The 23,501-nt window shown below is 40.7% G+C and overlaps 1 protein-coding gene and 1 pseudogene across 4 annotated transcripts in view; one reads left to right on the top strand and one right to left on the bottom strand.

Annotated features, from left to right (window-relative positions):
• SEMA5A (semaphorin 5A) overlaps positions 1–23,501 on the top strand; it is a 362,632-nt gene that overhangs the window by 147,817 nt on the left and 191,314 nt on the right. The window lies entirely within an intron of this gene.
• LOC107540526 (large ribosomal subunit protein eL43 pseudogene) lies at positions 5,725–6,030 on the bottom strand (annotated as a pseudogene).

A 23,501-nucleotide genomic window follows, 5' to 3' on the forward strand; every position in this document is an offset into this window, starting at 1 on the left:
TTTTCATTTTTTGATTGACCTGTCTCGGTGGGGAAGTAGTTTTTATTATTTTAAGGCTGCAAATGGAATACTTGGTAAGTAAACTAGTTCAATGTGACTGCGTTAAAACTGGGATTAAGGTTTTGCAAAGCTAGTGTCTGGATACTGATTGAAAACATTCATTTCATTCGGCCTCAAATGGTATGTTATTGTGTTTTATTTATTTTTAGGCATATTATAGTCTTCCTAAGCATTAAATGGGCAATTCATCTGTTTCTCACACTGAAGGTAGATAAAAATCTTGCCCTTATTTTATGCACGAAGGAGGAGTTGGAGATTAAACGAAGGGTGTATAAAGTTTCAATTAAGCAGTGCTTTTCTTGGATTTATGACCTCTTGTCTTCTAGTACGAAGGCAAGGTAAGCAACCGTTGTTACATTTGAGAGGCAACATTAGGCCAACTCCAGTGGACAGCAGTGTTGACATTCTTCTGCTGCATTGTGACAAAGAAAAGACTCCAGTGAGGTTTTTAAATCTCATTTAGCTTGCCGGCTGACTTAATCAACGCCTTAAGTTTTAATTCTCCGGAAGGTTTTTTATTCTGGAGGGAAAATGGCCAGAGGTCACTTTGGGAGGAGTTAAGTTGGGCTTCTCTTTGCTTTCCCATTTCCCGCCTGTGGCTCTGGGACGGCCTCAGGGAGCTTGAGCAAGAATCTTGCGTGAGGCAGGAAACATTCTCTTTCCTAATCAAGGGCTCAGCGCCGCTGTGTGCTAACCTCCAAACAGAACAGATTCCTCCAATCCATGGTGTGACAAGTTGCAGTAGAGCAATTTGACTGTTCCCACCTGGAAAGCACCCTGGGCACGCGGGAGGTAGGTGACAGACCCTATTAGCTGAAATCGATGAGGCCACATCCTGACGCCAGGCATGGCTAACCGGGTGCTCCTCGTAGCTCTCAAAGGCACCTAAAAGTTGCCATCCTCATTTGCATTTTTGAGTTTTGTGCCACTGTCTTCCTAGCTTCAGCCCCCAGAGTATTTTGGTTTCTGTTTGTTTGAAGATAAAAGCAGAGGTCCAGTTCCTTAGTAATTCATTCGCTATTAACTAAGTGCCCATTATGTGCCAGAAATGGTTTCAGTCACTGGGGTTGCCGCAATGAGCACAACGGGCAGAAGTCTCGGCCGACGCTGAGTGTACATTTTATTAGGGGAGACAGACAATAATAGGATGATATGATAGAGGGTAGGCCATCTAGTGATAAGGGCTGAGGAAAACGACAAAGCAGGGAATGGGCTAAGTGGGGGAGGGTCTTCAGGTGTGCCAGGCGTTTACCTGTTGCCTCTCAGCCCCACATGTGCCCCTTTTTAATCTCTGTGCAACTGGCCAGAGTCAGAAAAATTCCTCAGGCTCCTGTCCTAACTGGATTCCTGTTTGGATGTGCGAATGGGATGAACCAGCAGTTGCTGAGCAGGCCGAGGAGCGCAGGGCAGCCAGCAGGGCTTTTTGGCAATTCCCGCTGGAGTCCCAGCTGCTGGAGAAGAGCTCAGCACAGGACAGGCATGGGCTGCAGTCCAGCTGGTGGGCAGCTGCTCGTCTCTGTGCGCCATGCGTTCCTCCTCTTGGCTTTCCCAGACCCCAGCCTCTATTCTTACGCTTTGTGAGTTCTTGCAATACCTTTACAACCTATTCCCTCTGTTGAATTTTCTCTGTTTGAGCTACCTAAGTTGATTTCTGTTCTCCTGGCTGGATTGTGACTTATACAAAGGACCCATTGAGTGGAGACTTAAAGGAGGTGAGGAGGCAAGACCTTTGGATAACTGAGGAAAGTGTTCACGGCAGAGGGAAGAGCAAGTGCAAAGGCCCTGAGGCAGGGCCATGCTTGGCAGGTTTGAGTAATAGCAAGGAGGTCAGGATGGCCAGAATGGAGTGAGCCTCAGGAGAGAGTAACGGAGATGAGGTCAGAAAGGGTAAGGAGGGCCAGGACTCATAGGGCCTTTAAGAATTTTGATTTTTATCTTGAGTGAGGTGGGAAGCCACTGGAAGATCTTGAGTAGAGAAGCAATGCAATCTAACATGGTGTAAAAGAGTCACCCTGGCTGCTGTACCAGGATAGACTGAACTTCCCTGGCAAGCAATTTTGGCTAGAGGTAGGCATTTGGGAGTTATTAACATACAGACATCATTTAAAGCCATAGCCTGGATGAAGTTTCTAGAGGAAAGAGTGTAGATTGGAAAGAGAAGAGGTCCAGTGAGTGAGCCTTGGAGCCATTCAGTGCATGGAGTTTGGAGAGATGAGACAGCAAATTAAAATGGAGAACGGAGAGTCAGATTTCCGGGAAGCTCAGTGAAGAAAATGCTTCCTCCCTTTACAGTGGCCTAATGGGCTAAAATCTAGAGAGTTGGCTCTGAACACCAAAAAGCAGGAGGCTGATATTAATTTGCTAACAGGAGAGGGATACTAAGGCACTGAAGGGCCCCAGAGTTTCTAAGCCAAGACTGGGGTCCATTTGGCAGAAGAATATCTGTCAGATACTTCTGATTATCATGGCACGTGCCACATATGTTTAATATGAATATCCCTTCAATAGTGGCCGAAGAAAGAATTGCCCTAGTAATCTTTAAGAAACAGTGTTGTATGAGGTTTCTACGTCTTTTAGAGACGTCTCAGAAGTTGGTCTGGCTCCCTTAACCGAGGCAGTGTCAGCCAGCTGTTGAGGAATGCAGAGAGCAACATGGTCAGGAAACCAGGTGTTGGGGTTGTGTCTTGTGACTTATTAATTGTCTGACCTTGGGTAAGTTGCTTAATAATTCTGTGCCACCATTAACACTTAAAAAATGGGAATGATACTGCTACCCTCATAGTATTACTGAGTAGGGTAAATCAGAGTTAAGAGTATGTGTATTTTTGTGTGTATGTGAAAGTACAGAGAACTACAATCCCAGAGGTCATTATATCCAACATTAAAAATAGCGGACTTTGAGCTTAAATGTAGTTGTTTAATACTCTGTGAGGCACAGTAATTTGAAAAACCAGCAGTGATGAAGTGAACAAGAAATGTGAATATTTGGTCTTCATGATTTTTGTCTGGGTGTTAGTGGTAATCACTGTATAATGTAAAGGTTTGTTGAGATCTTCTCATTTAGAGGGTTAAAGGGAAAATCTCAGTCATTCCATAGCTAGTTCAAGCCAGATTTAAACATTGTCTGAATTGAAAAAAATGGACTAGAATAAATGAAAGCATAATCCATTCAAATGCTTTTATTTTTTAATTTTAAAGGATCAGCCCTACTAAAAAAAATAGTATCTATAAAAATAAAGCTCCATCATGGAATCATAAACCCTCCGTTTCACTGTGGGGACACAGAATCTTAGATTGTAAGTCCATGAATCCAGGTATAAATCTGAAACCCAAATCAATAGTTTTGGGACTAAAAATGCAAACCAAAGAAGAATATATGAATGTGAATTCTTTTTCCGTGAGAGTTTTAAACTATAACGTCTAGTACTAACTTTGGAAATTGTATACAGATTGTCAGAGAGCTTCCATTAAATATGTCTCTTGTTTCACCAAGATCTGATAAACAGATGATTGTTTATTTTAAATGGAAAAATTACACAGGGGACTTTACCATCTAACCATGATGGAAAAAAGGGGGGTGTCTTGATTTGTCCTCTTGTTTTAAACAAGAAAACCAGACAAAATATTAGAAACTACAGTTTTCAGATAATGTACCATAGGTAGAGGGCATAGCAGGATTGTAATTACTTAGAGAAAGGAAATAAATGAGTCCTATGATTGGCTCAGCTCACTGGAAGTAGTTTCTAAGATATAGCACAGTAATAGGGACTGCAAACATAAACCAGCATAAATCAAGTCTCAATACATTTAAAAGGATTAGAATTATGCCTGTGTGTTTTATGAGTACATCAGAGTCAAACTAAGCATCAATAACCAGATGACATATGGAAAATCATTTTGGACTTTAAGTAATATACTTCTAAATCACTCATAGGCTGAAGAGCAAATCAAAGGGGAAATTCTAAAATATTTCCGACTGAATGACAAAAGTACAACTTAATCTAAATTTTTGGTATGCACCCAAAGCAGAGCTTAAGGAGAAATTTATAGCAGTAATCACTTATATTAGGGATGGAGAAAAATCCATTATAGTCATTTGGGGATGCTTCATAGGGAAATAGAAAAAAAAAAAGCAAATCAAATCTATGGTAAACAGAATAAATAAATAAAATGAAGATAAGAGGGAAAACCAGTTAAGTGGAAAAAGGGGAAAAAAACTAATGAAGTTCAGTGAAACTAAAACATAGTTCTTTAATACAACCAATAGTATCAGTAAACTTCTAACTATACTGATAAGGAATTAGAGAGAAGACATATTTGTCAATATTCGGAATGAATGAAACATCACTATAGAACTTACAGAAGTAAAATGAATACTAATAGAAAACAATGAACAACTTTATATCAATAAATTTGACAACTTAGGTGAAATGGACAAATTTTTTGAAGATACAATCTATCCAAGTTTACTTAAGAGGAGATAGACCATTGAACTAATTCTATATATATTCAAGGAGTTAAATTTGTGGTTTAAAAATTTTCAACAAAGGAAATTTCAAATCCAAAGCTCTCCAGTAGTGAATTTTAACAAATATTTAAGGAAAAAAAGCACTAATTCTATTCTTCTAGTATAGAAAAGGATGGTTACTCTTTTGAGTGCCTGAATTCAAGATAATGTGGTGTTTCCACAAGGATAAACATATAAATCAATGTAATAGAAGGCAGAGACCAGAACTAGACCCACGTACATATTGTCAATGAATTTTAAACAAACTGGTCATAATTCAACAAAGAAATAATAGTTCTTTCAACAAAGTGTACTGGAAAAATTGGACATCTCTGTGCCAAAATGAGCTGAAATGGATCATAGACCTAAAGAGCTAAATTTATAAAACCTCTAGAAGAAAACCTATGGAAAAAAAATGTCTGTGATCTTAGATTAGGCAAAGACACAAAAAGCACACAAAGGTAAATCTGGTAAATTGAACCACAGCAAAATTAAAAACATTTGCTATTCAAAGACACCATTGAGTAAATGGAAATGCAAGCCAGAAGCTATGTGAAAATATTTACAATACCTATGTTTACTAAAGGTCTTGTGTCCACGTATATAAATAAATTCTTACAAGTTAATAAGAAAATAAATAATTCAAATTTTAAGACATGGACCAGAGATTTATACAGTTTGTAAAATACTAATGACAGCCATGATGAGATATCTCTATACATGCAGCAGAGTGACTAAAATAAAAAAAGACTGATAATACTAATCATGGTGAGAATGTGGAGGATCTGGACCTCTTATGCTTTGCTGTTAATAATTTAAGATGGGCAAATACCTATGAGCAAACCTGCTGATAGGTATTTGCTCAAGGGTAATGAAATGTTAAATAATGTCTACAGAAAGATTCATACCCAAAGGTTTACAGCACCTTCATTTATACCAACCAAAAATGGGAAACTCAAAAGTCCATCAGTGAGAGTAGACAAGTTAATTATGTAAAATGGAATATATGGACAATATAAAGAAACAAACTATTTATATAAACAACAAAATGGATGAATCTTCAAAGTATTATGCTAAGTAAAAGATTCCAGATACAAAAGACTCCATATTATGTATTATTCTTTTTTAAATAGATAAATGAACCCATTTATTATAGGCTAGCAATATTTCAAAGTGTGGAGCTTCCACTGGTCTTTCAATTCCTTCAGTCTTCTGATGGCAGACTTCACCGTGACAGCAGAAGTGGCGTTGCAGGTCCAGGCACCACCAGCTACTGTTTTCACGCAGGAGCCACAGTGCCAGATCCCCACAGCACGTCTCTTCATCTTGGTTTTGCCACAGAAGAGGCAAGTGTACTTGGCATGCTGGCTGATTCCAATTTTCTTCACCATTTTCCGGAGGGAGGTGCCATAACGTGTCCCGCATTTACCGACGATTCCCACCTTCTTGGTGTGTTTGGCCATCTTTCCGCAAACCCGGTTGGACCTCAAGAGCTGTATTATTCTTTTATGTGAAATTCTATAGAAGACACAGCTAAAGTAACAGAATACCTATCAATGGTTGCCTGGATACAGGGTAAGGGAAAAAAAATATCACTGCAAAGGTTTGTGAGAGAACATATAAGTTAATACATATATTTTATATCACGATTGAGGAGGTGGTGACAAGCTTTATACATTTGTTAAAAGTTGTTGAATTTAAGTCGGTAGATGTTATTGTGTCTATATTATCCCTCAGTGAACCTAACTTCAAAAATTGTATAGGCTCCAATTGTAAAGGAGTGGAGAAGCATGGACTTTTCAAGAATGTAGGATCCAGTAATCAAATTGCTTGTGAAGTAGCCTGAGTTTGTCAACACACAGTGCTACTTTCCTTGGCACTAAGGCCAAACATGTGAGAACTCTACAATGAGAGTAGTGATGAATCATATGTAATGTAACATTTAATAAAATGTGTAATGGTGTGTATATCATAAAAGCTACCTAAAATCCAAAATATTCAGGTCTTTAATGAAGACCCACCACATAAACTGTTTAATCAGTCAAGTCCCCCCCCCCCAAGTTATTTTGAAAGATAAAAACCCTAATAATCCAGGTTAACTTGATGTTAGAGAGATAATTTGTATAGAAAGTTTCTTCTTTAAAAACTGCCCCTGCCCAAGGGTAATCTTTGGAGGAAAATATTTCTGACTTAAATGTGCTTTGAGACGATGTCATCATATCTGAGCATTGCTGATTTGTATGTTACTTGGAAGGAGACTTAGGGTGGTGAGCACACCATACAATATACAGATGATGTATTACAGAATTGTATGTCCGAATCCTATATAATTTTATTAACCAATGTCACCCCAATAAATTCAATAAAAATGAATTTTAAAAAAGAGGTAATAGTACCTCTTGGAATTAACTGTCAGAACCATGGAGAGGAAATGGGAGAGGCATTTGTTTAGCCACAGTACCTTTGGTTATAATGCATACAACTCTTTTTTCCTTTCAGGACTAATTTTCTGTAGGTGGTCTTTTACTTCTCACTACTGCAAAGAGAAATGGGGCAGTAAGAGGCTCATTAGCATAAAGCAGCATTATGATGATGGAAATGTTCAAATTCTGTGCCGGCAAATGTGGTTGCCATGAGCCATGAGCAGCTATTGAGCACTGAAATGTTGCTAGTGCAACTAAAGTAATGAATTTTTAATTTATTTAATTTTACTTAATTAAAATGAAAATATAAATAGCCATCTATTGGTGGTGACTCTCACATTGGAAAGCTCAGGTATGGACTGTTGGCTTCCAGCACTGTATAAAAGTATTGGCACAGGTTGCCGTTCCTGTGTTTTGGAAAGCATCCTGGTTCATGTTTTAAGATAACTGGGCCAGGAAAAGGAAAACTTTTCCTAGAATTACTTTTTATACGTCTGCTATTAATTACTTCTCTGATGTAAAGAAAATATCTTACTGTCTTTCTGGTTGGTTTCAATTTAAGTGAAAAATGGGTATATTGGGTTATATATGAAAGGCTTTACCACAGTGATGATTCTATTGCTCTTTAAACTTGGATAATCAGGTAGCCCAAGGGACATTTGGGCAATTCTTTATCTCTTCAAGATAACTCCCTCCTCCCTTAATCATCAAACAATAACACAATCAGATTCTGTTTCATAAAAGCAAAATAGAAATTGAGATTCTCTTGACATTGTTGACATTGACAACATTTGTATCACAGTTTATTTAGTGGGAAAAATTAATAGTTTATATGAAGACTGGTTTGACATTTTCATACATTGCCATAGTTAAGTAACATAGAGTTTAGAATCATATTGCCCTTTAGACTTAGCATTTTTTCTTGCTACCTAGAAGGAAACAATTCAGAGATGAAATATTAACATATATTTTAAGTCGTCAGTGCAGTGAAATTCAGAAACTCTCTCTCTGAAAGCTGACTGGCTATTAGGCTTCCAACATCAATTAGAAATATCTGGACTGTAAGTAACAGATAACCAACATATAGTGGTTTAAAACATCAGGATACTTATTGTTACCTAACTAGAAGTAAAGAATTAGTCTCTTCAGGGCTGGTTGGGAAGTGTCAGCAAGACCCAAGCTCTGTCATTGTGCTCAGTCATCCTCTTGCCTTCTGTGTTTATTTCATGGTTGGATGGCTGCTGGCAGCACTGGGAGGCAGCCAGCGGTGGGCGGTTGGAGGGTACCCAACTTCTTTACTCATCTGTTTCATGTCAGAAATCAACAACAAAGGCAGAGCTTTCATGTGAAGAGTTGTTTACGTGCGAGTGGCCAGAGCTGTGTCACATGACTGACTCTAGGTACAAGGGGAAGGCAAGTGTCTGCCAAAGGGGAATGGAGAAAATCCTAATTTAGCCCCTGAGTCCAGTAGGCCAGGGACAAGGGTGAGGTGTGGAACCAATTTGGAATGCAGTGTTTAAGAGGTACCAAAAATTTTAGTGATAAAAATAAGTAATATATTAATAAAATATTTAAAAAATCAATATTCATGACAAAATTTATAATGAACAAACTATCTGGATTTTAAATCAGGATTGGATCAGTGCAGTCTCCTGCCAAGCCCTATTGGAGCTCTAATGTCTTTATTTAAAATATGGGTAGTTTGTTTCTTAGGGGTTTTGGGGGGGCATAAATTTAGATCTTTAAAAATATTGCATTAAAGTGTTATTTTGATAGGTGAGTTTTTTGGCCCCCTCTTAAATTTGACACTCAAGGTGAGGACTTCACTTGCCTTAATCTTGTCCCAGTCCTACTGTTTAACAAAATTGGGTTTTGTTAGGAAGGAAGAGTTGGTGGGCAGCTAACCTTGTCTCCACAGCTGGGTAATTGGTTCTGGTGTATCTGCTCCGTGAATATTCATAAGTGTGTATCCTTCTGTCTGCTCCATGGACTACGTCTGTCTCTCCTCTTATATTCTAAAACCCTGCTTGATAAACAGTGTCTACTCTGTCTTGTGTTTCTTTCTGAACAATGATTACTCAAGATACTCTCTTTAATTGAAACACTGACTAGATTCGCTCTTGCCCAGAAACAGAAAACGTACCCCTAGCACTGTGGTTTTCAGCTGGTGTGCTGCAAGAATTTTTAAAACATACCTGACTATTTAGTCAGGAACACTGATTTCTTTCCCTGTAGATTGTCAAATAAAAAGACAGGTAGTACAGCAATAGCCCTCCCTTGTGAATGAATCCAAATGATATCTCTTCTCTTGTCAGGTTGGCAAAAAGTATAACCTATATTTTGGTGTGCTGCAGAATGGTAGTAATTAGTTACTTGTGCCATGAGATGAAACAGGTTGAGAATCGCTGCCCTAGCAGATCATTCCCAACCAAATCTGAGATTCAATGAAGGAGAGCAAGAATTCTCCATTCATGTATTTTCTCATTAAAAAAAAAAAGTATTCTTGAATGGCTTGAAATTTAAAAGATGATGCATGAAAATGTGAGGGAATAGAAAAATCCGTTGGTGCCTTTTCATGTGTCCTGAAATGGGCAATGGGAATTTGACGGCCTTTGAAGATGACTGGGTAGGTTCTTGTTCTCAAGGAACTCATGTCATAAAATTGTAGAAATGACAATTATGCAACATGGAAGCTGGCACAGAAGAATCCATTCTTCCTGCAATTTTAATCTCATTCTATATTTGCTCTGATTAACTACTAGTAATTGATGCTGATAATTTGTTTATTTGAAACCTCTTAAGCTCTCCTTCCCCTCAAGGGACATGATAAAGGCAAGCCCTCTCTCAATGGGAAAGCTTTAAAATTCTATCAGGGTGTTTTGTGAATATAAGTAACTTTCTTCCAATGAAAATTTCATATGAAAAAATTTATCTAGATCTATGAAACATGACTGATATAGACATGTAGTAGGAATTTCATGCAAGGCTATGAAATATGTTTGTATTAAGGGCCAAATGTATTATTTACACCATTGAAAATATATAAATTCTTCAGTCTCAAAGGTGTCCACACAAAATGCTCAATGTCTTCTCTGCTCAATGTCTTCTCTGATTCAATTCAGTTTTTAAGAGTTCTTGAGGCCAATGTTTGGAATTTAGGGGGGAAAAGGGAAGAACATGTGGAAATAATAAATTTACATGGTTGGTTGTTAAAGATGGCCACTATGAGAAAAGTTAACGTATGCAGCAGTGAAAGTAAAAATGGAAGGATCACAGTGAGCTTTGCATGTGTTTATCATTACTGTTCTTATTTAGGACTTCCCTTTCCTCCTGAGCCAAACCTGAGCGCCCCGGTTTTTATGGCAACCTTTTTCTTTAAGCAACCAATGAAATATTGTTTTTCTCTCAGCCATATCCTGTTTCATGCCCTGCCTACTTCCGTATACCCCCGTTTTTTTTTCCTGGCCACTTGAGATGCCTTTTTATTTCATTTTATGTTTTGATTCAGTCACCCCATTGCATGGATTAATAGCTGTTTTTGTTGCAACCGAGCAGCGGACTCTTTGCAGGTCTGCATCTCTTGGCCAGAACCATGTAACTGTTCCTGGGCAGGGGGCTGAGGGGTGTAGCTGGCTAATACTCTGTTTGTGGTTTGTTTTGTAATTCTCAAACACTCTGGGGTTCCTCTGCCTCCATACCTATGTGATGCTTCAGTTGATATCGCCAAGAATTTCACACTCCAAGTGAGACAAAGATATCTCCCAAAAGATGTGTAATTCTATTATGCAGCAACAACTCTTTCTAAGACTTCAAGCCAAGTAAAAACATTTGCTAGGGCTGGAGCAGCTCTTCAGCCAGTGCAACCATGTGACCTTCTAGATCTTCTCTCCTTGCAATTTGCTTTTGACCCCTGCGTGCCCTGCCATAGAATCGTGCCCCCCTCTTCTGCTGCGGTAGGTGGAGTAGCGGCCGTCCTGTTTTCTAGGGCAGACCCAGCACATGACCGCATCTGCCTCCCTGCTCTGTTTGTTTTTATCATCTGTGGAACATTAACGGGCCAGTGTGCATTTTCAGATGGAGTAAAACAGAAAAGATTATATCAGCGCTTTGCAATGATTTCCTGTGTGCTATAATTGTTCATCGTAGATTAGAAGGACTTATGCCTTTTATAGTCTGAGATGAACTCCTGGCTGCATAACCCCACAAACAAAGCACTATTCGAAGAAGCACACACCACTGTAAGAGCTCATGAAAATTCTGCTCTAATGAAATGGACTGTGGAGCACTGGAATCTTTAATTAGCGGGGTTTTCTAACTATATTAAAAGAAATAAAAATGCAGAACAAAAAAATGAGACACAACACAAATATCATGCCTCGATTTCCTGCTGAGGACCCCCCAGGTGACGTGCTGAATGGTTTTGGGGCAGGTCATGATTTTTGTAATCATTTTCAGATGGTTTTGCACATAAACATTAAGATTTGAATTGGAAACTAAAGAATTGTTTTTTTAAAAAAATATATATTGATTTCAGAGAGAGGAAGAGAGAGAGATCGAACCATCAATGATGAGTCATTGATCAGCTGTCTCCTGCATGCCCCCCCCTACTGGGGACTGAGGCCGCCACCCGGGCATGTGCCCTAACCAGGAATTGAACTGCTATCTCCTGGATCCTAGGTTGATACTTAACCGCTGAGCCACGCTGGCCAGGTGCGACTAAAGAGTTTTTGCTTTAACCTCAGTTACTAACCACTGAAATCATCTCACATTTGGTATTTCTCTAACATGGGGCCTAGGACAGAGGTTAGGATGTGTGTGGGCTGAATTCCAAAACCATGGGGCAAGTAGATTAACTGTGTTTACTTAGTTTTTATGTTCTCTTTTTTTGGCTATAATTAGCAGTTAAATTAGATTTACTTTAGTAGTTTAAATTCTGTTTCGAAAAGGAAGATGTAGAATAGAAAGTAGGGATTGAAAATTATATACTTCTTCCCTGAAGATTTAAACTGTTAATATTTGTCAACAGGAAAATGTTGGGAGAGCATTCAGCTAATACTCTGTTTGTTTAAGGTGGTATTCCTGGTTACTGAGAAACTGATGAAAACATAATGAAGACAGTTATTATAAAAGATTGCCAGCAAAACAGCAGACTGAGTTTATGGGAGAAGTCCCTCACTCTCATATAATGGTGTTACCAAATACAGAGCTGCCCAGAAACTATAAAGGGAAAATCCCAGGGGACAGCTATTGAAAACAGGAGTCAAGTCTGGAATCCTCAGTATGAATACACATTGAAGGGCCTTAGGGGCTAGAGTTTTCAGACATGCTTAGAGATGGGAGAAATGGGTGGTGGGGGTGCTGATAGGCAGGGAGAGCTGGGGCTCAACTTCCCGTATAAAGCTACACCCCCAATGGGCTGTCCTACCTGAGAAGTGGAAGTCTGGAAGGACTGCATATCATCCCTATAGAAGAGGGAAGGAGCTGGCTGTGGGTGGAAACAGACTCATGAAGGAGAAATTGCAACACCAAGCCTGCTCTATGGGCTCCCATGGGGGACCCAAACTTGCACTATCCTTGTCAGGGAGGAGCCCTGAGTCAAGAAATAGACAACTGACATCTAGACACAAAATCTTAGACTCTAAGAGGGCCTTCTAGTCTTCTACTCTCTAGCAGTGCTCCTGATAGTTGCTGGATTGTGGGCTCTTGTGAGAGTTATTCTTACCGAAGATGAGCTCAGAGTTAAAGACTAAACCTCAACGAGACAATCAGTGTACAACTTACATCCCCCAGCCCATATGATAGACCAATTCCCACCAGATTTTAAAGTGTATAAAAGAGAAACACAAGTAGAATCAGGATGGCCAGAGCAAGAGGCCACGATACATAAGTGACAGAGAATAGATGTAGTAAAGAAGACATGAGCTGGACAAAAATTCTGAGGAAAGCTGTGTGAATGTAGTAGTTAGAGAGGCATAGATCAATCCATATTTGAATTCAAAGTAAGGAATTCATTTAAGTGTTTATCTACAAGTCATAACATGTAAGAAATATAGGAGCCAGTCTTGGATCACAGAAAAAAAAAAAGAGGTCATGATGGTCTAATTTTGATCACTCCTTTGCTTTTCTCTCAAAAAGAGCCATGTATTCTTCCCTTATTTTCAGTGAGGAAAGTGCACGGTCCTGCATCGACTTGGGTTTTTGGAGGGCGAGATTTCTGCTTTGTTTATTGTTGCACCCTAAGCAAGGACTTCACAGGTGCTGGTGGAGAGAATGCCTTCGTATTTACTTCCCTGCTTCCCAACAACTTACTCTCTCCAATAGGATGAAGGAAAAAAAAGGCATTCAAAAGATAAATCATAGACGGATAGAGAAAATTGTACAATTAAAAGCATTCGTCATTTGTGTTTCTTGCTCTTCTTTGCCTTTTAGCTCCTTGAGTTCTAGTATTCTTGCATGAATCATGTGAATAATAATATCTGTGTTCAAGGCTTTTGCAAAGATTTGGGAATGTATATATAAAATAACCACAGGGTTGCTTGGCTTAATTCTTAGAATATTGTATGAAATCAATATCTACCCATACTGGTGTTATTGTTTTCATCTCAGTTTTATTATTTTCACCATCATCTGAAATAAAATTCCTGAAGGGCGTATGCTAAAGCTTCATTACTTTTGATAGCTATTGTCTTGTTATCTAAAGCAAGGTATGGGATGTAATAATAATTTGTTTTGGGGAATAATATTGAAATAGGTCATCTTTCCTGCGTCTCTGTCTCTTAATCTAACCTCTCTTTATAGATGCCTTTATTTTCTCAGTGTAAGTATTTTGAAAAACACCTTTACTGGTATTTAGACTATTGACATCTTGTCTCTTTTGAAATATATTCAACCTCACAAATTTTTTAAGATTGTGAAATCTGTACTCTATCTGGGTCTGTAACAGAATCAAAATCCCATTCTTGTGGGTAATGCCCTATATGTTATCTAAGTGTGTGCCCATGCTCGATGGTGACTTCTAATTCACCTCCAAACAGTGTAGATCAGAGATATGATGACCCACTACCGAGGTGAATTGTGGTTTATATGGTGACTAGTTCATTGAACAGCCTAAAGGGCTCCAAGGCAATTGCTGACAGATGATGTCACTGTCGAAATTCTTGTTTATATTGAATTTAGAAACTAAACAAAAACAGTCTCTTGTTACCATCCTAAATTCTGTTACCCTGACCCAAAGTCCTTGATACAGTTAGAGCCCAAAGTGCGTGTTGGACAGCAAGGGGAAAGGGGTTGGAGCCAGATCGGTGTGGTTTGCTGAGGTTTCATCTAAGGGTGCTGATGTGAAGTCAGCGGCAGGGGACACTGGGTGGCCCAGGCACTGAGAGAGTGACTATTGGCATAGCCAGGTGAGCAGTGGTGCAGATGAGAGAGAGAGTGGTGGCCCGAACCAAAGTTGTAGCAGAAGGGACAGAGGGAAGCATGTTCAAGAAGAGGAAGTAACAGGGTTCTGTGAATGGCTGGGGCGGGTGTCCCTGCTCTGTGCTCCAGGATGATTCACTCTCTTCAGGCAAGTTAACTGAAACTCGACTGTCCCTTCTGTTTTAGTTGAATTTCAGTACTGAAAAAGGTATTCTCATAATTTCTGTCCAAATAATGTGGGTTGAACAACTTTAGTTTAAAAAGTGAGATTAGCGATGTATCCGTAAACATTCATCCATATTAGACTATTTGACCTAGAGATAAATAATTCTACCTTATATATTTTAAGACCTGAGAGACTCAGACGCCCTTCTAATCTTTGCACAGGGTACCTGATCAGCCTGATCAGTCCTCAGTCTGATCAGTCCTCTGTGTGTCTTCTTTAGTGGGAGCTACTTGCACAGTCAGGAGAGGGCTCCCCTGGGGCTGTCATCTTGACATCATTGAAATGACAGCTTCTTGGGTAACAGTCCTCCTACCCTCTCTTGTCACCCTAATCCTTTTAGCAGACTCAACATTTGAAAAGAGGTTTATATCTACCCCAGAGTTTATAAAGATATTGCCAGGTTCTCCTATTCCAGGCATCTTTAATGTAGTAGTGTTTATGTTTAGGGTAGAACAGAAATAGAAATGTTTGTACCCAGTGGGGTGAAAAAAAAAACTAATGCAAGCTGGCGTCATCAGCTTGGTGGATCCTGTTTGTGCAAACAATTCTCACTAATCATAGCCCTTCCAGACAGACAGCCTTATTATACTGACCATATGTAATTAACTTGACTTTTCTTTCTCTAGTTATGAAAATAGAAGCCATTGCAATTTCCCCCTTACATGTTCCTAAGCAAGGACTGCACATCCTTTAGTGGACACAGTCTAGCATTCATCTTTTCTCTTCAAAAGTTCTGAAATCTCTGTATGGCATTAAATTTAATAGGCTTGTATATCAAAAATAGAATTATAATTATGAAAAGCCAGTTAAAAGGAGGGTGAACAGTAAAATGAAATGAGATTTTTAATGGCTTGTCGACAGTTATAATTAATGAGATGGAGCTTGGGCCATGCATGTGACCTTCAGGTAGGAATGGGACTAAGCCCTGTGTGAGTGGGCCCAGGAAGGAGAAAGATTTTTCAGAAGAAAATTCCTCTCTATATCTTGCTAGCCTCAGCCTCTGCCTCCCCCTTGTTCAGGATTTTTTCTTGAAGTGGGGCTCATAGGTGTGGACAGGAAGCTGTGGTCATATCACTGGGTGTATGAGAGCATCCCTGGAGGAGACAAAGCAGGCCCCGCCATGGAGGCCGGGAAAGAAGGCAGTTCTATAGCTAGATGCGACTCCTGTATTTGAGAAGCCACTTGATATCTTGCTCATAATAGGAAACTCCTTTTCATGACGATGTTAATTCACCGGTTGATCCACTTCAGTATATGCTTTACACAGTGAATTTCTTTGAACAGCAGTTGCAAACAAAGAGAGTAGGATACAAAGGCATGCTGGCTTCAGTGCCTGATACCATCCAACTGCACAACTTCCTCGCACACCAAGTGGGTTCCCGAGGCTATGAAAATTGTTTTTGTCTGATTAAACACAGGTCCCTTTGAACTTCGTGGGGGTTCTTTTCCACTGGCACTTTCTTATAACTATATGCAAAGTCTTTTTTTTTTTTTTTTTGGTCTGATTTGGAATCCAAAGAGCCTACACGCCAGCCTCTCCACCTCCTTCCCTTTGTTAAAGCATGAAGCATTGTAGTTACTGTAACATCTGTTACATTTCATACCCCGAGGCACAGACAGGCAGAGCTAAACGGTCTGCACACCACACGTGCACACACACGCCCGCCTCTTTTCCTGCTCATGCACATACAATGGGTTGACTGGAAGGCAGAACAAATGAGAACAACTGTCTAGTAACTGGTTCACAAAGGATGTTGGTTACCCATCTGATTACTCCCAGCAGCCTCTGTCTTGCAAGGGAGCCTGCGGAGAGGAAGTGCGCGTTCGGTGAGGCTGGGATTTACCTGGGATCACAAGCCGTCCCTTCTGTGGCAAGAGTTGGGGTGAGAGGGGAGGTGAGAACTTACATTTATGGCACGAGGAACAGTATCCAATTGGGACACACGCAGATAAATGGCTTATTGGTCTCAGGAATGCGGTTAAACAGTGAAATTAATTCTAAGATCAATAGCATTGTGGCTATTAGCTCTGAAATTCTGCAGTGACCTCTAGGAGTTGGAGAGGGTTGGAGAGGAGTAACATGACCCCGCTCGGGAAGAAGAGGGAACCGTTCATTCCTTCCTACCCGCATTCATTGCTCCTTTGCTCGATATTCCACCAGTCTTCCGTGCCGGACCCGTTTCCTTCCTGTCCTAACCTGCTTCCTTTACTATCCCAATCAGAACTGTATTAACTGTCATCTGCGTGTTGACGGCTGTCACATTTTTATCTCCAGTTCAACCGCACCTGAGCCACAGAGCCACCCTGCACCTACCTACTCGTCTCTCCATTGGGATTTCCAGAGGGCATCTCCACTTAGGATCCATAAAAGAACTGTTGGGTTATTTTCCAAACCCCCAAACCCCCAAGCCCGTTTTTCCTCCAATCTGTCCTATCTCAGAACTCGCCTCAGAGATTGAGTTGCTCTAGTAGAAAGCTTGGGTGTCATCCTTAAGGCCTCCCGTCTCCTTATTTCCCCCATCAGTTAGCTCAGACACCTCCGAAATGTGCCCGGAATTCCCTTCTCCCTGGACTGCATTCTGTCCCCTGTGGTCCATTCTCCACACAAGGGCCACAGGAGCTTTTAAAGACGCCAAGTGCCCTGGCAGCTCGGTGGGTCGGAGCGCCGTCGCCTTGTACCTCGCAAGGTTGCGGGCTCGATCCCTGGTCAGGGCACACGCCCAGGTTGCGCGGGTTTGGTCCCCTGTCACGTCCTGTAGGAGAGGCAGCCTGTCCATGTTTCTCTCTCCCGTCCATGTGTCTGTCTCTCTCTAAAATCAATAAATGTATTTTCAGATGAGAGTAAAAAATGAAAAATAAAATAAAAAAGCAGAGGAGCTCATGCGCCCCCTTCATCTCCCCCTCCTGCCCCCCACACCTCGGCCCGCAGCCAGGCCCCCGTCCCCTTTTACTCTCAGTATCTTCCATGGGCGCGCAGCACAGCGGCTCCCTTACATTTGTCTGCGGAGGGGGTCTGTGACAGAGGCCACACGGTCTGCAAAGCCTACAGTCCTATTTGTCCTTGTACAGCAAGGGTTTTCTCATTGCTTCCACAAAAGAAGATCTAGACGTTTCCGCCTTGAGCTGCAAGACTCTATCTGAAATGTCTCTGCCTCCCTCTGGGCCCCCCTCAGCTCTCCTCTCACACACACCTGCCGTGTTCCTGCGGCTCCTGATCCGGGCTCACCCCTAGCTCGGGGCCTCTCCGGAGCCAGCCCCCCTCCTGCAGTGCCCTTCTCCCGCTGTGGCTTTTTCTTATCACTCAGACCTCAGCTTAATGTCTCCTCAGCAGAGCAGTCTTCCCTGGAAACGGCATAATATCTCTCCGAGCCACACTCTAAAAATCAACCTGTTTTATTTATATCGTGGCACTCATTCTTGTATTGATTCTGTCCTTGTCAGTAGAATAGATACCTAATGAGAGAGGAGGAACCTTCCCTGTGTCCTTTCCTGCAGTGTCTCTAGTTCCAAGCGCAGGGCCAGACACAGCATCGTTCAGCGTGTTCGCCAAAGCAGGGCTGTTGTGCGCCTGGCTGTGGATGGCCCAGTGAGGGGACATTAATGGGATCGAGCAAGTGATTAGAGGTAACCATGATGAATGACATGAAATTGGGCACAGAGCGGAAAGGGTCTCTGAAGTCTTTTGGGGATAACATCAGGAAACGAGTACAAGAAAAATTGAAAACAAGATTAGAAGTGTGGCTGTGACACTGAATTCACAATTCGCTGCAAGGAATTCATAAACACAGCGCCTTCTTTGTCTACACAGGGGCCTCGTTGCCTGCTGGGAACGAGAGCAGCTATTAGACAACTGGGTTCTGGTCTGGGTCAGGTTAATACCTGGAAATGCAATAACCACAACTTCACCAAAATGAACCAAAGTGGGCAAAACAAAAGGAAAGCCAGCATATATTTTCCCTGTCTCCTGTGACCATATACCACCTGTGAACCTGTCCTTGTCAAGGTTGGTGATTTGAAGGTGCGCACGGCAGAGCTCTCCTGGGGATGCTGGGACATTCACCTCTGTTGGCAGGAGCAGCCCTCAAGCCATAAATGTCAGCTCGTGTTGCTCATTTAAAACATACGCTTTTAACATCTTGAGTGTTTGACTTGGGGCTGCTGGTACCTTAGTAAGCCTGTGAGTGAGGCCTGTAAATTTTATGAAAGCATAGATAGTTAACAGGCCACGCTAGGAATTCCAGAAGGTTCGCTTTTTCTCCAGGAGGAAGTGGAAGTATAGTAATTAGCTGGGGTTTCGACATGATTTTGTGTGACTGTGTAAAGAACATTCAACATTTGTCCATGAATTGGGTAATGATTCCCTTTCCGTTTTAGTGGAAAGAAACTAGGGCCATATAAAGCTAATGGAATAAAATATTCTGGAAATGTCATTACTTATCAATGCCAAGTGATATATTGTAAATTGTGTACTGTGAGGGATTGGGCTCTGTCTGGACCAGACTAGGCTAATGTCTGGCTTGGTGAATGTTAGTATTAATGTCTGGCTCGGTGAATGTCAGTAAGTCCTTTTGCTCTTCTGGACTCCACATTTCTCATTGATAAAATGAGGCATTATGTTCAGAGGTTCCTTCTTTAAGGTTGTTTATTATTTTTGTCTCTGTTACTAAAGGTTTATACTCAGTATGTTTGGTGATCTGTAATACATATTTTTAAAGCTCTTACTCTGATATTCTAGAGCAGAGAGTCACACTTTTTTTTTCTCTTTTTTCTTTTTTTTTCCTGTAAAGGGTCAGATAGTAAATATTTTAGACCTTGGAAAGTAGACAATCTACATTAGATTATGCCAGTGCAGCACAAGTGCAGCCACAGACTATATATAAACAAATGGGTAGTACTGTGCTCTATAAAAATTTATTTACAAAAAACAGGTATGGGCTGGGTTTGTCCCATGGCCCATCATTTGCCAATCCTTGTTCTAGAATCCAGGCTAACAATTATATTCTATACATATTAAAGATGACTTTTAAAATTAAATTTACATTATTTGGATCTAAACTCGTTCACATGTAAACCACTTAGAAGAATGATAGAATATGGTTTGTAAATGCTCCTTAAGTGTAATCGCCGATCGATATGTATTCTCGATTGAGCAGAGGGATGGAGCATGGCGAGTGAGGTCATTAAGGAAGGATACAGGTAGATTCTGGGACTGCCTTGTGCCTTGAAGCTTTCAGCATTATAGTCATTGCATATTCATTCAAGGCCTGTTGCACTACCTATTAGAGCACAGATATTAACAGACATACATGATACTCTTAAGTGGTTCCTGCCTGTTGTATTTGTTAGAGAGCAGGAGGGATGCAGGAGGGAAGATATTTGGAAAGGGTGGAATCATGTTAGCAATGTGGGGAGGTGAGAGAGTGAAGAGCTGGCCGTGGGGTGACTAAGGGGTCTGAGTTGAGGAAAAACAGAAGAGAAGTGATGAGCAGGTGAGTTTGAGAGGGACTGGCAGCCAGGCTGAGGCAGTTCGAGGGCCCATGGAACCTTACAGGCAGAGCACAGCTTTGCCACTTGAGATTGGATCGCTTTCCAGAGGCTGTGGTTGAGTCCACATGTCTGGAATTTCACAGGGACACTGTAAGCTAAGACTGCACCTTCATCTGTGTGTACAAATTTCACGAGAACTGGGACATGCATGACTCTGTCTGACTTTTCTGAAGTCTTCCTAAAAGATTTATCCAAAGCAGATGGCATTTTGCCTTTCTTCCTTGATTATCACCGTTAATTATTCAGTAGAACAATGTATAAGATAATGGGATGTCCGCCGCATTTGTTAATCTGTTGGCATCTTGTTGGTTTCTGGTGCAAGGTAAATATTCTTAAGAGAATATTCTTAAATAAGAGAAACTTCTTATGCTTGCTTAGAAAAAAAATGAGGTGGCTGTGGGCTATAAGATATGTAAGGAAAGATCACAGTGAAATGGACTGGTTGTATTATGAATGATATTTACCTGTTTTCCAGCCATATGTCTCTTACAACTTGTATAAAGAATTTGGCAAGCTTGATCCTAGGAAAGAATTGCCTCTTTGGACAAGCTGTAGACTGGCCACCTGGGAGATTCTGATGCTATCCAGGGGATCTCTTCTCAGATAAGCAGGTTAAATAATCCCCTGATAAAGAGACAGTGATCCTGTCTTTCTGACTCATCCAGACCAACCTATCTGAATAGCTTCCAGGAAAATGTATATAGGTTTTATTATTTTACTCATTGGCATCACAAGGAGAATAACCTCTGAGTTAGGGGTCCCCATAACCACCCTCAGGTTCAGTGATTACACTAGAAATGTTGTTATACTCATAGTCATGGTTTATTACAGAGAAAGGATACACATTAAAATTAGAAAAGTTGAGTGCATAGAGCAAAGTCTAGGAGAGTCCAGGTGTAAACTCCTATTTGTTCCCTCATAGTCGAATCATCTGGACAGCACTCAGTTCTCTTGGCAATGATGTGTGACAGTATGTATGGAATATTGCCAACCAGAGAATGTCACTTGAGCCTTGGTGTCCAGGTTTTTTTCCCTCAGTCAGTAGGCCTGGGATGCCTATGTGGCTGACCTTACTTATTCAGTCTCGAACCTTTGTAGAGGTCAATCTGATACAACATAGTCCAAGGTCCCACCATCAATCACATTGCTAGCATAGAGGATCTGCCATGGCCCAGGCCCCCAAGTATACAAAGGCACTTTTATCAGGCAGGATATTCTAATGCTTAGAAATTATCTCCCAGGAGCCAGTCAGAGGTTAAACTTTTCTTTGAAATATGCAGGGTTTGAACACCCCAGACCTACGGAATCTCTCACTTGATTGATTGAGTTCTGCCAAAGAATGGGACCTTTCCAGATAGTTTTGAATGGCTTTCCTGATTTGGTAGGGCTTTTACACCCTCAGCCGGTAGACTGATTTACATGAAATTGTATGCAGACTAAGAGGAGGTTGATGACAAATGTTCTGCCTGATACTTAGGATGTTGTCAGAGATATACTAGAACTCTCGACATGGTACCACTGTGGGATAGGCGAAAACCCCTTTACTGCCTAGAGTGGCGAGGGTGGGAACTGGTATTGCTTGAGGACCCCTCCCCCCCATGCTTTAATTACTCTGATTAATGCTTTATGGGAATTAATTTACATATTCTCAACATCAACTATTGTTTTCTTATTTTCCCTCTGTTGTATAATTTGTTAAGAAAAAGTGAGGCAACTGGTGGTGACCTCACAGTCCCACAAATAAAAAAGTTCTGCATCTGCCTGGCCAGTGTTGTTCAGTGGTTGAGCATTGACCTATGATCCAGGAGATTGTGGTTTGATTCCCAATCAGGGCACACTGAGGACCAAGTTACTTTCATTAATTATTGGGTGAATGGGGGACAGTTTTGTTGGAATCAGCCTCTGATTTATTTGCAGTGTTAATGGCAGTTGGTTCTGAGAAGATCCAGAGTTCATTTGTTTCTCAGTAATGGATATAATAGAACAATGTCTCTATATTACCAAGGCAGCCCTGCTCTTAGTACCTTAGATATGTGCTGTCCAGTAGAGTAGCCACTAGCCATGATTGCCTATTGAGCACTTGATATGTTGCTAGTCCAAATTGAGATGTGCAGTAGCATAAAATACACATTGGATCTTGAGGACTTAGAACATACTCATGGAATGAAGGTATCTCAATTTTTATTTTAATAGCATGTTGAAATGATATCCTGGATATATTTGGTTAAATAAACGATACTGTTGAAAATTAATTGTACTTGCTTCTTAACATTTTCAATGTAGGTACTGAAAAATTCAACATTATCTACATAGGCCATATTACTTTTTTATTGAATAGCATGCCTCAGAGCATTTATCACTGCTCCCACTTCCCTTGGGAGCAGCTAGCATTTCTCTTCTTCAATTTAGCTCTGAGTGTGTATGTCACATCTTTTTAGCTAAATTATTAATACCTCAAAGGCAGAGTTGTGTCTTACATTGCTTCCTAGCCAGTACCTACAGTGGGTTCTTCCATGTAGCAGGTGCTCAAAAAACGTTTGTTGACTAGAGAAATACATCACTGTGCTGCCCAGCATTCTTGGTGCATACCACCCTAATGCTTAATCCTAGAGTCCCTAGAAAACCCTGGCTCTGTCTTGGAAAACATTCTATTTATGACGTATAAAGTCAGTACTTCTGCAAAAAGGCTCCCTTGGGACTTATTGGAATTTCTTTGGTAAGGAAACTTTTTTGCACAACCCTGGCTTGTCTCCTGAGTTCTTGCAGCTTCATCCCCCCGAACCCTGAGGTCTGCAGAAATAGTGGCTTAGGTGAGAACATAATGATTTTCCACTAGCAAACAGAGACAGAAGAAACTGAGTGTGAACTGTGAGAAAGAGGTATTAGCTTCAGGAAATAATTAATTTTTTAAAAGCCAAGGTCTGGCAATTCCTGGATGTGTGGCAGAACCAAGTGCAAGAATATTTTAAAGCCAAGTGCCCTGAGGTTCTAAGCGATTCCTGAAACTGTCTTGTGCAGTCCCTGCAGTTACTCAAGGCCAAATGGTCATCACTGCAAGCATGTGACCACTCCTGGAAGAATCTAAGTGCCTGTCGACTAGAAATTGTTCATTTTTATATTTTTAGTCATATTAGCACCATTTGTAATTCTGAAGTTATAAATCCAAAGGAAATTACTTTTTAATGTCCTCTGGCACAACATTAAGATTTTGCAATTAGATTTTACAGCCTACAGTCATATGCTGCAGGTCACAAGGCAAAATTAAGACTCTTTGCACTAGGAAAGTTTCCTGTAGGTGGTGCAGGTACTTACAGGCCACACA

This window comes from Miniopterus natalensis, chromosome 3 (assembly GCF_054644295.1).
Source record: "Miniopterus natalensis isolate mMinNat1 chromosome 3, mMinNat1.hap1, whole genome shotgun sequence".
In the NCBI taxonomy this organism is placed as follows: domain Eukaryota; kingdom Metazoa; phylum Chordata; class Mammalia; order Chiroptera; family Miniopteridae; genus Miniopterus; species Miniopterus natalensis.